Source organism: Meles meles, chromosome 1 (assembly GCF_922984935.1).
Source record: "Meles meles chromosome 1, mMelMel3.1 paternal haplotype, whole genome shotgun sequence".
Classification (NCBI taxonomy): Eukaryota; Metazoa; Chordata; class Mammalia; order Carnivora; family Mustelidae; genus Meles; species Meles meles.
In genome coordinates this window covers 184,308,311-184,324,194 of record NC_060066.1, presented here as the reverse complement: position 1 = coordinate 184,324,194, position 15,884 = coordinate 184,308,311, and the positions used below count along the sequence as shown (strand labels likewise).

Genomic DNA, 15,884 nt, shown 5'->3' with positions numbered 1-15,884 from the left:
AATATTTGATCCTGATATGTATAATTTCACACACTTACACAAACATTTTCTAGATAAAATTCCTGGAAATTGATTGTTAGGTCAAGTAGGGTGCACATTTTCAATTTTAAAGCATGTTGCCAAACACCTCTAAAAATGCTGTAAAGAGGCACCTGGGTAGCTCAGTCAATTAAGTGTCTGCCTTCAGCTCAGGTCATGACCTCAGGGTCCTGGGATCGAGTCCCACATTGGGACAGGCAGCCTGCTTCTCCCTCTTCCTTTCCACCCTTCACTCTCTCTCTCCTTCTCACCCTCTCAAATAAATAAATAAAATCTTTTAAAAAAATTAAAAATTAGAATAAAAATAAAAAATACAAAAAAAAAACGCCAAAAAATACAAATGCTGTAGAAACAGTTCCAACAACAGTGTATGACAGTACTCTTCTGAAAAACCTTAGCAACACTTGGTATTATCGATCTTTTAATATTTGATGACATGAATGGCAACACATACTCTATTATTACTATTTTACAAATATTTTCCTTAGCTTGACATTTACCTTATATTTAGTTACAATTTTAATTGTGCTTTTTGAAGAAATGTTTAATTTTATGGAGTCCAATTTATGGTACCAAGATTTTCAAAATGTGGACCCATATTTAATAGTGGAATTTTCATCTGATATTTAAATATTGAATCTAGCTGTAGCTTTGGCTTAAGAACCAAAGTGAAGATCCAGGGTTTTTTTTAAATAAAAAATTTAATGAAGCATAAATTACGTACAGAGAAGTACACAAAGCGTAAGTGCACAGGTTAATGAATTTTCACGAAGTAAATTTCATGCACCCCACATGCCACACCCCCATTTGCCACATCATGAGCCATACCTTCTGGTGCAGAAAACAGAACACGACCCACACCCAAGGAGCCTCCTTAATTTCCCCTTCCAGTCGTTACCTTCCCTAGGCAACCACTCTCCTGATTTACATCACCGAAGATTAGTTCTACCTATTTTGGTATCTGGCTTCTTTTCCTCTGCATCGTGCTTGTGAAACTCACCCATGTCTCTGTATGTTAGTCATATATTACTTATTCTTACTCCTGTATACATTCCATTGTATGAATATACTATGATTTATTTATCCATTCTACTGCCTTTGGACATTTGGGTGACTTCTGGTTTGAGGCTCTTAATAATATGAGTCCCATGAACATTCTAACATAACTGTTTATAACCATACATACACATCAGCTGGGTATCTACCTAGGTGTGGAATTTGGAGTATGGAGTAAGTGTGTTCAGCTTTAATAGACTATCAGTTTTCCAACATAGTTGTACACTCCCACCAATAATATAGAAGAATCCAATTGTTCATGTTCTTGCCAACACCTGCTATTATCTGACTTTTTAATTTTGTCCATTCTAGTGAATATATAGAGACACTAACTGTAGCTTTAATTTGCATTTACCTAAGAACAAATGAAGTTGAGGACTTTTTAGTATATTTATTGACGATTCAAACATCCTCTGTGTGTACTATTTACTTTTGTTTTTGTCCTTTTTTGTCTCTTTTCCTACTGGTCTACTTGCTTTTCTCTTACTGGTTTTTAGTTCTTTACAATATTTTCTACTCTATGGTTTGACCTTTCTTTTTTTTTTTTAAGATTTTGTTTATTTGACAGAGAGATAGATCACAAGTAGACAGAGAAGCAGACAGAGAGAGGGGGGGAAGCAGGTTCCCCTCTGAGCAGAGAGCCCGATGTGGGGCTCCATCCCAGGACCCTGAGATCATGACCTGAGCCCAAGGCAGAGGCTTAACCCACTGAGCCACCCAGGTGCCCCTAGCTTGAACTTTATGGTGTCTTTTGATGATCTGAAGTTCTTGATTTCAATTTAATCTACTTTATCAATATTTTCCTCTATAGTTAAGTGCTTTTGTGTCTTCTTTAAGAGATGTTTGCTATCCCAGGATTACACAGATATTCTCTTATGTTTCCTCCTAACACCTCTATTGTCTTAGCTCTCATAGATCTACAATGCTCCTGGAGTTAATTTTTGTGAAATGATTTGAGGAAGAGGTCGAGATTCATTTTTTCTACATGGACATTAAATTGAACCAGCACTGTTTATTGAAAAGACATCCTTTCTCTTCTACATTTCAGGGTCACCTTCATTGTAAATCAGGTGAACTTAAAAAGGTCTCCTCATAAATTTCCTAAAAAAATTTTTCCATTGGACCCTTTGTATATTCTGGCACAAATACCACAATGTCAATTACTATAGCTTTATAATAAGTCTATATGTCTGGTAGTGGAAGTTCTCTCAGATTTGTTCTTATTCTTCATAATTGTCTAAGCTAATTTTGGCCCTTTTCCTTCCCATACCAATTTCATAGTCAGTTAATGTCCATTTAAAAAACCTGTTGAAATTCTGAATGGTTTGCATAATTTACAGATAAATTTGGGGTAATTAACATCTTTACAACATTCAGTCATCCAGTCTATGAACATAGTGTATCTCTCCATCTACTGAAGTCTTTTTTAATTTCTCTCAATACATATTCTTGCTTTCAATGTAGAGCTCTTATACATCTCTATTTATTCCTATGAATTTAGTGTTTTTGAGGCTATTGTAAATGCTATCATTTTTTAGATTTCATTTTCTATTCTTTGTTACTAATATACAGAAGTACCGTTGATTTTTATGTATTTACCTTGTATCCAACAGCCTGCTGAATTTTCCTATTAATTCCAAGAGCTTATCTAAAGACTCTTTTGGATTTTCTGAATACACAACCATTTTGCCTTCTAAGAGTGACGGTTTTATTACTTTCTCTGCCCTTTCTGCAATGGCTAGAAGTTCTAATGCAATATTAAATAGAAGTTGTGAGAGCAGCCATCCCAGACAGAGGGCTTTCAACTCCACTATCAAGTATGATGTTTGCTTTATTTGTAGGTACTTACTATCAGATTAAGAAATTTCTTTTGCTAAGACTTATTCTTTTTTATGATGAATCAATGTTGAATTTTATCAAATCTTTTTTCTACATCTATTGAAATGATTGTATATATTTTCTCTTTATTCTGTTATTTTGGGGGATCACTTTGACTTATTTTCAAATGTTAAGCTACCTGTGAATTCCTGAAACCTGTTCCATTGGTTACAGCATATTAACCTTTTAATACATTATTGAATTCACTTTGACTATATTTTGTTTAGGATTTCTGTATCAATGTCCATGAGAGGGTTCAGTCTTTATTTTTTTTTTCTTATGATGTCCTCATCAGGTTTTGGTATAAAGGTTTTTCTTAAGAATGAGCAAGGACTGTTACATCTTTTTCTGTTCTCTGGGAAAATGTGTAAGATTGATGTTATTACTTCATTTTAAACATTGAGAAGAGTTTATCAGAAAGACTGTATGGCCTACAGAGCCTCTTTGTTTGTTTGTTTGTTTATCTGTCTGGTAGGAAGGTCTTTAATAATGAATTCAATTCTTTAATTCTTTAATCCATTCAGATTTTTTTATTTCTTCTTGTGTTAGTTTTACTATGTCAGGCTTTAAAGAAATTTGTTTATTTTGTCTAAATTGTCAAATATGTTGAAATAAAATTGTTCATAACACCCGCTTATTAATAATCTATTTTAGGGGTGCCTGGGTGGCTCAGTGGATTAAGCCGCTGCCTTCGGCTCAGGTCATGATCTCAGGGTTCTGGGATGGAGCCCCACATCGGGCTCTCTGCTCTGCAGGGAGCCTGCTTCCTCCTCTCTCTCTGCCTGCCTCTCTGCCTACTTGTGATCTCTCTCTCTGTCAAATAAATAAATAAAATCTTTAAAAAAAAAATCTATTTTAGGGGTATCTGCCTGACTCAGTTGGTAGAGCATGCCACTCTCGATCTTGAGGTCGTGAGTTCCAACCCCATGCTGGGCATAGAGCCTACTTAAAAAAATAATAATAGCAATCTGTTTTATACTTAAATGCCTAACCACTTTCTCAGAACCACTTGTTAAATAATATGTCTCTTAGAAACTGTGATATGCTATCTCTATCATTCTAATTTCATTTAATAAGCCATTCAAAAATATGTGTTGGCTCAAACCATGACCCAGACATCATTCCAGTGCTAGGAATAAGCATTAAATTAGGCAACATTCCTCTTTTCAAAGCTTAAACTTAGTGAAGAATACAGACAATAAACGAAATTGTGACAAGTATTCTGAGGGATGTAGCAGGGTAAGGGTGTGAAGAGGGGGAAGGCAAGGGCTATTTTACATGTAAGAATCAGAGAAGATCACTTTGAAGAGGTTATATCTGATCACAGACTGGAATGATGTGACAGAATAAGCCATAACAAGATCAGAAAGAAGAACTGCAAAGGCCCTGAGGTAGTAATAGTACTTGGGGCAGTCTAGAAAGAGCAAAGAGGCCAGTGCAACTGTAGCATAGTAAGTAAGAGAGAAAGAAACAGAAGATAAATTTAGAAACCTAGCGGGGAGCCAGATTGTACACAGTCCTATAGAATGTGATAATGATTGGGGATATTCTAAATGGAAAAACACTTGTTTGGACCAGGCAAGTAACATGATATCATTTATGTTTTAAAAGATCCTCTAGGGGAGCCTGGGCGGCATAGTTGGTTAAGTGCTCAACTCTTAAATTTCAGCTCAGGTCATGATCTCAGAGTTGTGAGATGGAGCCCCACATTGGCCTCTGGTGCTGGGCTGGAGCTTGCTTAAGATTCTCTCTCTCTCCCTCTCCCTCTGCCCCTCTTCCCCCTCTCCCTCTCAAAAAAAAAAAAGAGCGGGGGACTCCTCTATGTGTATAGAATAGACTGGGGGAGGCTATTGCAATAATCCAAGCAAAGGATGGTTATGGCTTGGATGATGGTGGGAACAGTGGAGGCCAGGGTAAGTGCTCAGATCCAGTGTATGTTGTGAAGGCAGAGTCAACAGGACAACTTGTTGACCTAAAGTCAACAACTTGTTGACCTAAATGTGGGAGTTACTAAAAAGAGAAGACTCAAGGATAATTTCTCAGATTTTGGTCTGAACAACAGGATAGATGGTAGTACTCTTTTATGAGCCTGAGAATAAAGGGAAAGGAGCAGGTTTAGGGTGGGGAAGTTGAAAATCCTAAGTTTGGTATAAGACATGTTAAGTTTCAGATCTTATTAGACAGTACAGCATAGAATGAAAGTGAGCAAATGAATATAGGGGTCAGAAGAACGATGAAAACTGGAGATATAAACTTAGGGGTCATGTACAAATAGATATTTAATACCATCAAACAGGAAAAAATCATCTAGGAATGGAGAAGAGGTCCAAGACCTGAGCCCTTCCATCTCCAACTTAAAAATTGGGAAGAGAGAATCCGTAACAAAGATGACTGAGGAGTATCTAATCCAATGCGGTGAAATTCCCATACATGTGTGTTTCTGAATTCAATTCTCTTCTTTCCTGATCTTTCTATCAATTCTTGGGTCAGTTTGGATTCCTTCAACTCCAAATAAGAAACAATCTGACTCAAATAAGCTTAAGCAATGAGAGAAAAACCAGGTATGGCTCTAACAATGTCACTTGCCGTCCTCATTAGCATTGTGGAGAGTATCCCTGCCTGTCTAACAACGTCACTTGGATGCAGTTTCTCTCCTGTGCTTTCCAACATGGTGGCTTCAGTGCTGGTTTCATGTAATAAGGATAAGGCTGGGGTCCCACAAAAAGGAGGGGGACAGCACTCGTGACCATAAGAAGCTTATAGTCAAACCAAATTCATGGCAGCAGTTCCATAAAATCAAGGTGATATAAGACAATCCTCAAAATCTGTGAAAAGGCTGGCCAGTGATTACACTATGTTTTCCTTTTCATCTTGCTCCTCTCAGTACCTGGGCAACCTTCTCTGCTGTCTCTATTGGGGGACGGAGAGATGGTTTTACTTCTGGTTCACCTTTACCCTGAGTAGTGCCAGTTTATGTGGAAAGAGTCTCCTATGAGACTCCCTACCTTGGGCAAGCTACAGACTTTGACTTCTAACCTCCTTGTCCTGCGAGGGTGCCAAAACCAAAGCCCTGTTTTACTAGAATCAACAAATGTTCTCAGGGCAGAAGCAACTTAACCCTTCCAGTGATCGACCCATCCCTCTAGATTCCCACTAGACCTTAGTTTTCCACCTTCCAGTGCCTTTGTCTCTCTTCTCAGTTCTTTAGTGCTTTTAAGGAAATTTAATTTTTTTAACTTAAAAAAATATACTAAACATTTAAATATTTTTCAGTAGGAACTTAATGTTGCCTACCATTATCAGAAACAGAAGGCTACCATTTCCTTCTTCATTGCCATTGGATAAGTTAGTTTTCCTTGGCAGTTACAGTATTTGCATGAGGTTCCTCTGGCCAGGAGAGGGGAGGACAGCCATGATACTCTTTCAGATGAGCTATTTTTTCGCAATCCAAAGGCCCTCTTCTCCCTGCTCCCACAGCGACAGAACACCTCCCATAAACATGGCAGCTTGCCGGTGTGGCTTTTCAGGTAACCCCACTTCTTTTGCTTCTTTGAGCCAACCTACCTACATCCAGGAGCCACACACCCAGTTCCTATAACACTTACTACAAGCAAGGGACAGAGCTTTTTCACACCAGGTTGCACTTTTTACCTCAAAGAGCATGATTTTCTAGAACGTCCTAAGATCTGTAGCTCCTGGGCTCTCTCACCATCTCCATGTTGCTTCTCTTCATTTCCTCCCACAAGCCTTCTACCTGATCTCATCTATTCAGGACTATCTCTCTTCACACACATTTTGAAGCTTATAGATTACATTTCTCTCCTAATTCTGTGAAAAAATAGAAGTTTGCAAGGTTTTCATTATTATTTTTTCACCTCCCTTGTTGCTTTTGAATGTTTTTCAGGAAAAGAAGGGGGAAATGCCAACAAACACAACAATGTTTTTATTCAAAGGTTGGAATTGTCTCGATTCCTCTTTCTCTCACATTTAATACCAAATATGTCCTCAAGTCCTGTCAATTCTACCTTCAAAATATATTCAGAACTTGTCTACTTCTCACCACCTCTGCCTCCACCCTAATCTAAGCCACCATTGTATTTTATCTGGACTATCACAGTGCCTCCTAATTACTCGTCCTGGATTCACCTTAGCTGCATTACTATTTATTCTCCATACAGCATTTACATTTTTCAAGACAGAAGCCAGATCATGCAACCTGTGCTCAAAATCTTCCAATGGCTTCCTATCTCAGTAGAATAAAATCAGTCTTTAATATAGATATGAAGCCCTATGTTCCCTTCAACTTCCCCTCTCCCCTTATTCATTGCATTCCAGCCACAATACCCTCCTTGCTATTCTTCAAATAAGTCAAGCATACTCCTACCTCAGGGCCTTTGCACTTGCTGAACCCTCTGCAGAGAATGCAGCACCCCTAGGTTTCCTCATGGCTCACTCCTCACTTCACTCACATCTCTGCTCAAATAGCACTATATCAAGAGGCCTTCTTTGAACAACCTCTCTAACATAATAGCATAACCCCCAGCATCCTGTTTCCTTACTTAGTTTCTATTTCTTCCTTGCCCTTATCACCACCTTACACATTTTATGTTTATTTGCTTTTGTGTTCAGAGTTGTTTGTTCGCCTCCCCAACCCAAATATAAGCTCTACGAGAATAAGAACTTTGTCTGTTTTTATTCCCTGATCTATCACAAGAATCTAGGACGGTACAATAAATACCACAGAGTGAAGGCAATGGCTACAGAGTAACCCCACTGCAGAAGTCCAGTGAAAGCAGAGACCAGACAGCTCCACCCTCTCCACCACCAAGCACTCTCTCACCTCCCTGCCATCTCCCTACCATCCAGGTTTTTTGCTCACTCATCTACCTTTCTAATGTCACTACTGTCAGCCTGAATCCAGAAGTCCTTCCTGCCTGAGGCTCCCCAGCTCAACCATTTCAGTGTCCGAATCCCAAATATCTAACTGGTCCACCTTCGTCCAAGAACCCATCCAGAGTCCAATTAGCCATTGCTGGGGGTGCAGAAGGAGGGTGTGGCTGTATCTGTTCATATGCTCAGTACAGTCACCCTCCCTATGTGCTCTGCAATGAGAAAAACTGCTGGGGACCGTTCATTTAAATTCAGCACAAGCCCGCAATGCATCCCTGCCGCTGGCAGAGAGAATGTGCCTAACTTCCATAAGGGTGCCTCTAACTCAAGCGCCTTCCGAGTCCCGGCGAGTAATACAAACAAATGAAGAGGGCAGCGTGGCAAGACGGCAAACTAGAAGCAGCCGCTCTTACTAACTACTGCCAAGGAGGAACGCGGGCCTGGTGTTGCCAGATCTTCTGAGGGCTCAAGAGGAGCCAAGAAATTGGAAATTTCAGGGTGAAATCTCCCACTGTTTAAATGCTGACAACTAATCCAATTTTTAAAAAATAAAACACCGTGCAAACCAAATAAAACATATCTGGTGACCAAATTTGGCTCAGGGCTACCAGGGCTTGGTTCTGTTTTACACAGTCAGCTCAAAAATAGGACACAAGTAATTTATCACGCTCAAAAGCAATGTGTCCCAGGGGGTTCCGGGTGAGGATTTCATTAGCTGGAGTAACCAGGCCTCTCAGCCCCGTTCACAGCACCTGCCCCATCCTCTCTACCAACCCTCCTACAGACTCCTGCCGAGTTTTCACCACAAGAGACAAGGTGGAAAGCATTCAGGCTTTAGAATCAAACAAACCTGGGTTATAAACCCAGGGTTACCTCCTAGCATTCCTTAACCTCTCTAAGCCTCAGTTTCTTTATCTGCAAAATGGGAATACTAAATCCTACCTAGAAGGATCCTCAGGAATAGAGGAAATGTGAGCAAAGTACCTGGCCCCCAATAGAGGCCGAGAGAAAATAACTACGGTTCACCGATTAGGAGCTGCTGTCCCTGTAGGAAGGTGTGACACCTGAAAACCCACAATGGAACGTACAGGATGTTCAGAATCGGCTGATGCCACCTAAGCCTTGATGCGGAATAAAGAAAGGCTAAAATACATATTTAGTAAGTAAAATAAGGATGGGAAATCCAGCCCTTCAGGGCTCCAGAACTGCACACTAAAGGAGCTGCTTGTGAACTGAGTCTAGAACGTCTACATGTACAGAAACCAGCACTAATTAAAATTCGCAGACATCAATTATCTGATTATTCAAGAACTCTCTCAACTTCTAAAGTCATTTTTTGTATGCATATTTCAACACAACACCGAAGTCAAGTCAATGCACGCTAATTCTCCAATGGCTTACCAAAAAAAAAAAAAAAAAAAAAATTAATCTTGTAGCTCTCAGAGACATGACTTTAAAAAGAAAGGCCTATTTGCCAAGTGCAAACCTTGATGGCGTTCCCGTCTGGCGTGCACTGCCAGTGGCAACAACAGGACAGCCCTACGTCCACCAACAAATACAGGGGAGCCACAGCTGCAAACAAGGATCTAAAACTCCTGGAGGAAAAATAAATAAATAAATAAAACCCCTGGAGGGGCGCCTGGGTGGCTCAGTGGGTTGAGCCTCTGCCTTCAGTTCAGGTCATGATCTCAGGGTCCTGGAGTCCAGCCCTGTGTCAAACTTTCTGCTCAGCAGGGAGCCTGCTCACACACCCCCCCCCCCCCGCCCGGCTCCCGCCTGCCTCTCTGCCTACTTGTGATCTCTGTCAAATAAAAAAATAAAATCTTTAAAAATAAATTAATTAATTAATTAATTTAAATTAAATTAAAAAATAAAACCCCTGGAAATAATGCCTCCCTCGCCCACCCCTAGCCTGCCCTGTGCTCTCCAGGGAGGCGTCAGGCAGTGAAGACCCCTCAAGCCAGGGCCAGAGGACCACACAGAACGCTTGGCTTCATACCATACAGTGTACATCTCATGAGTCATGCAACAGGAAGGGGGTCTTCCTACAAGGAAACAGGCAGATGATGCTCCCTCCAGGAACCAAGAGGACCCTCAGCTGCAGAACCCAGGAACACATTTCTACCAGCAGAGACTCAAGGTGCACTTGTCCACCAGGAGACTTCAAAGGAACAAAACTTGTCCCATCGGTTGCACTTTCTCCTCCCCGAAAGAAGAGCGCAGCGCCCCCAGCCCAGATGTGCCTGGGCCCTAGTCCTATCTCCTGGGCTCTCGGGGCTCTCCGAATCATCCATGTCCATTACCAGCTTTCCTCCGGGGAGAACCAAGCACCGAAAAATCACTTCCCTCCTTCCCTCCCAAGCCTCTCCTAGGAGGCAGGTGATCAGGAATTATGTAAGCTGTTTTCTAGATTAAAAAAAAAGAAGAAGAAAAAAGAGGGGGGAGGGAGTCTACAAGGGGTGGAGTAAAATTCAAGATTGGCCAGGAGCTGACAATCCTTGAAGCCTGGCATCCAGTGAACAGGGGTCTGTCATACACTTTTCTCCATGTGCGTCTACTTAAAATGTACCATAATAAATTTTAAAAAATAAATAAATAAAGAAAGAAAGAAAGAAAGCTTTTAAAGGGGTGTGGGGAGAGGACACAGTTACAACCTGAACACACAACCAAGAGTCCTTCCCTCTCCGCCCTGTGTTTGAACCCAGCAACATCTGGGAAGTCCTCAGATTCTCAGATCCACAACCCAGGGGGTCATGCACTCCTAGAGAAGAGACAGCATCTTCTACAGCCCCACACTCGCTGTCCTCAACAAAATCACCTTTGAAAAACTCCCTAGAACTTTTCAAAATTATTGTGGCATGACCCAGCTTCCCTTCTTGGCCTGCAAAGCTTCTGCCTCCAGAAATCACCCCTCCAGCCTCATCCCACTACAAGGGCCTCTACTTCCTGTTCCAAATGAGCGTGTTGAGCAATCCGGCTATTGAAATAGCTCCTGGGTGGCAGACGGATGCCTGTACTCCAGCGGCTTGTGCAGCTGGTTCTCCCTCCTGGGGGTCCAAAGCGAGGAGACGATGATCACTTTCAGGGAGTCAAGGAACCCCTTATATGACCTTCTTCTTCCTCTTCCCCTTAGCTTCAACTTGGTCCTCATAAGAAATAAAAAATGCTTTGGTCTTTTTTTTTTTTTTTTAATCTAAAGTGGATTTCATCAATCTCAACACTGTTGACATTTGGGGCTGAACAATTCCTGGTTGTGGGGACTGTCCTGTGCATTGTAGGATGTCCAGCAGCCTCCCCAGTCTCCACCCACTAAATGACAGGGAACATACACCATTCGTGACAACGCCAAATGTCCCAGACGTTGCCACACACTCCCTAGGAGGCAAAAACTTAAGAATCGTTGGTCTAAAAGATATTGAAAAACCTAGACCAATATTCTCCTGGTCAAAAAAAAATTATTGAGATTATACAGTTTATTTCCACATCCACTATTAGACGACATATTTCAGCATATAAATTTGTGAGTATGAATATTCAAGACATGCTGCATCCGCAGCCAGAAACACATAAATTAACAAGAGAAAAATAAACTTATAATACTCCCAACTATTTTTCCTGTCTTTGCGGTTTCCTGTGTAACTCTTACTTGGTTCTTCCAGAGGATCTTGTTTGCCTGTCAATGTGGCAATCTTCTCACCCTGGCCTTCTTTGAAGTGCCCCATAATCTGCATTAGAAGGAAAAGCTCTTTTTTTTTTTAATTTTATTTATTTTTTTTATTGTGTTACGTTAATCACTGTGAAATACATCATTAGTTTCTGATGCAGTGTTCCAAGATTCATTGAAGGAAAAACTCGCAATGATTGTGAGCACTCCCCAAGGTGTGCTGGCTTTCCAGCACTTATCTAACAGGTGTCCCTGGAAAACAGCATCCCCCAAAAGAAGACTTCCTGACGAAAGCACAGAAAAGCAGGGCCAACGTGTCTGATACAACTTCAGATGACACCAGATTCCCAACGTGACCAGGAAGCACCACAAGGAGCTAAAGGACCCGGAGTAAGAACTTGCAACCCCCACAGGGAAATAAATAGCATTACAAGTCTCAGTAAGCACAGGGAGTTTCCCGCTGTATTTAAATGGGACACTCCCTTCTTGAGAAGAAAGAAAATCTGTTCTCAGTCTGCAGGGGACTTGTATTGGCCACAGTCTATCATCAAGCTTTAGGACAGACATACACAGCTGTCTCTCATCCCCACCCCATCAGACTTCCCAGCTCCATGCGGGGGTTCTCCAATGACCCCCTCACCCCAGGGAGAAACTGACTTGTTCTTCCCCTCTGATGCTTGTGGACTGGCAAGCATAGGGGAGTGGGGTGTGACTCTGGGGGTCCATTCCTCCCTCTGTTACCCCATGCCACTGCCTGTCTCAGTCTGGATCACCCCAATCTTAGATTCTGGCCAAGGCCTCCTAACTGTCCTCCAGGTTTCACATTCCCCCTCTCGTCCAGGTTTTATGCCAATGATGGTCTTTCAAGAGCACAAGCCAGAAGGGCCCAGAATCCTTCTGCGGTTTCCCACTCCCTATCACTGGACACCGCCCCAGCTTCTTTGGTGCAATTGTGAAGCTCACCCAACGTTTGACCCAAGAGGCATCCCACAAGAAGCGGGACGAACAGTGAGTAGGAAGGGGCACACACGTGAAGGCTTATCCCCTGGAGAGATGGAGGGAGAAAGGGCAGGAGGGTGTTAAACTCCATGACAGAGCTTCCTTTCAACCCTGACTTCTTGTGATTCTGAGAACTCCGGGGTCTGCACTCTGAGCCTGCCATCATCCGACCCCAAGCCTCCTGCAGAGTCACGCCAAACTGTCCTCCCACCAATATCCCTCACATATCCTACAGGATGACTTCTCTCCTGGTCCTCTTTCATTTTTTTAATTACAAAAGGGACGACGCTGGTGACAACAGCATAAAACAATATCAAGGTATTTAAGAGGCAGCCTCTCAACCTGCCATCTCTCCAGCACCCCACCAGGTGAAGTGGAGTTAGTTCATCTGCTTCAGCTGCTGCTGCTCCCCCAAGGAGGGAACGCCAGGCAGGGAGAGGGCCTGTCTTGCCCAAACATCACACGTTAGCAGGCGGCAGAGTGAAAACCACAACAAGGACCCCAACCCCAGTGTTTGTTATTCCACTGTAAAGTACTCTTCACCCACACTACAGAATGCAATGCTGTACAGAGAGAAGGCAGAAATAATTACCTGTTGAAAGAATAACCTGTGGAAGCAGGACAGCACAGTAACTGGTTAAGTACTTGAACTCTGAACTCTGGTTCCCTGGGTTAGAATCTGGCTAACCTAACCGTACGGCCTGAGTCAGCCACCTGGGCCTTGATTTCCTCGTCTGAAACACGGGGGGGATGACCGTACCTCCCTTACAAGGTCATTGTGAGAATGAGATAACTTAGTATCTATAAAACATCCAAACCAGTATCCAGTACGTGTGCTAATAAAATCACCATCGCATCTCTAATAGAAGCCCCCGAACACAATAAATATTCTTAAATTCTTCTTAAAATGGAGGCTGGCGGGGTGCCTGGGTGGCTCAGTGGGTTAAAGCCTCTGCCTTCAGCTCAGGTCATGATCCCAGGGTCCTGGAATGGAGTCCCACATCGGGCTCCCTGCTCAGCGGGAAGCCTGCTTCCCCCTCTCTCTCTCTCTCTGCCTGCCTCTCTGCCTACTTGTGATCTCTCTCTGTCAAATAAATAAATAAAATCTTAAAAAAAAAAGAGGCTGGCAAATCACAACCCCATCTTGTTAGCTCCACACCTTGTCCCCCAAAAAATCAGCATGGGGGAGAAACTCAGAGGATATAACGGGAAAAAATAGCTAAGTGACCCAGTGACTGAAACCATTATTCCAGGGAGGAATGACCTCATAGATCAGTAACACCTACTGCATCCAAGACTAAAAAACCTTAACAGCCTCTGGCAGTCATTACCTAAGTAAAGTGGGCTGCAAATCTATTGGAGAATTGTTTTTGCCATGATAATATTTCTAGTAAATTGCTGCTTCTATACTAAACGTACTGGTGTTGCAGAACTGGCATACTAATAGAAAGATTATTATAGGAACACTATTAACATGAATTAGATATTATTAAAGATTCAACACTACAACAGTGCCTGATTACAAGAGATCTCAGGCTGTAGTGCTTAATGGGCAGAAAAAGTGCTAATTAAGCCCACTCGTAAAGGATGTCCCTAGGCAGGTCTGCAAACCACAGGTAGCAAGAGGTCTGCGTACTAAAGGAGGAGCCGTATTACCAACCCAGCTGCACACAGTCCTACCAGGAAGATGGGGAAAGCACAGGAAGAGCCAAGGTTTTCTGCACCGGGCGGGTGACCTGGTATAGCAGACAAGTATCCAAACTTAATCTGGATCTCAGGTTGGTTGGTTGGTGTTCCTTAGCTACCTCCTCAGTAATACCAAAACCTCCTTTGCTTGAGAAGATCAAATAACTCACCACAGGTGGGCGACCCTCAATAAACAGCATAAGCAAGGAGAGGCAGAGAAAGCCTTGCCATTCTCACCAAAACCTTCCCAGGCAACCAGAAGACACAAGCTAGCTAGCTCTCCCGGCAGCACCTTGGCCCAAAGCATCTCACCGCAAACAGCCTAAAGCTCTCAGTGGCTCTTAAAGAGTTGCTAGACTAAAGACATTAGCCATGCGTTTCAGATCTATTTTGCTTTCCCACCTTGTTAATTAACTAATCAAGGATGGCAAAGCACCTCACAAATATAAACTGTCAGGGAAACGCTAGGTAAATTCGCCTACCTGGTCTAAAATGTCAATACTAAATTAGGAAAGGGAGAAGAGCTGAGCGGGGGGCTGAGCTGTCCCCAGTTGCTGCAATCCTGGGGCCAGGGCTCGCTAACGCAAGGCTGACGGACCCGTGTGCCCTGCAGCAGGCTCTGGCCCCGGGGCAGGGCTCTCGGCAGGACTTCTGGAAGGGAAACCTGGACTGGAGCCACCCCGGGGCAAAGGGAACGCGGCGCGCCAGGCGCATCCTCGCGGCTCAGCCTCCATCTCCCCGCATCTCCGGGATGTCAACAAACGCCGACCACAAAGTGAAACTTTCCGGGCCCCCGCTGTCGCGCTGGGTCTCTGCCCTCGGCCCGGGAGCGCGTCGCGAGCACAGGTGTGGAGCCGGGCCTCGGGAGGGGACCCCCGCCCCCAGCCCCTGCGATTGTGTAATCGGCCCGGGAGGGGGTGCTCGGCTCCCGCCCCACGCCTGGCCGCGGAGGCGCGGCCCGGGGACCCCGCTGCAGGCGCGGCGCCCGGGGCTGTGGGGGGTTGGGGAGATCTGTCGTCCCGCCCCCCGGGACCGCCCCCGGGCGGCCAGGGGAGCAGCGGCGCTGATACAGCCCGGAGGGGGCGCCCGCGCGGCGGACCGAAGCCGAGGAGGGGGCGCGAGAGCTCGGCAGCGTGGCGGGCCTTACCTGCGCACCGGGCCGGCACGGCGGGAGGCGGCTCGGGATGCCGGGACTGCGGGCGGCGAGCAGCAGCGCTGACAGCCACCCGGCCAAAGCATGTAAGGAACCGCGGCGGCGGCTGCGGCGGCGGCGGCGGCCGCGGGACTGACAGCCCCAGGCCCCGCCTCCAGGTCCCGGGCCCCGCCCCCTCCGCGGCCTCGCGGCTGGCCCCGCCTCCTCCGCCCACCGCCGGGGTCAAGCTCGGTCCACCAGCCGGGAGGGCGGGGGCGCTCGCTTCCGATTGGCCTGAGAGATGCCCGCCCCGCCCACTCCCCACCTCCTCCTTGGCAGGGAGCGGTGCATGCGCGATGGCGGCGACGGGCAATGCACAAGTCTGAGCGCTGCCGTTCTAGGTCCCCAGGGGTGCGTACCTCGCGTCCTTCCTAATCCGGGATGGCTGGGAGCCCTCTATGGCCTGAGGAACCAGGAATCAGACTCAGACTACATGGTGGATTGTCCTTATTCAGCCGTGGACACATCTATGGGAGAAAA

At 44.4% G+C, this 15,884-nt stretch overlaps 1 protein-coding gene across 1 annotated transcript in view; it reads right to left on the bottom strand.

Moving 5' to 3' along the window:
* Positions 1 to 15,481, bottom strand: part of HIVEP3 (HIVEP zinc finger 3) — a 462,911-nt gene extending 447,430 nt beyond the window's left edge. Inside the window, exon 1 of the mRNA XM_046010454.1 lies at positions 15,360 to 15,481. The gene's annotated coding sequence lies outside the window, so the exon portion shown is untranslated. The remainder of the gene's footprint in view (positions 1 to 15,359) is intronic.
* Positions 15,482 to 15,884: the final 403 nt, after the last annotated feature.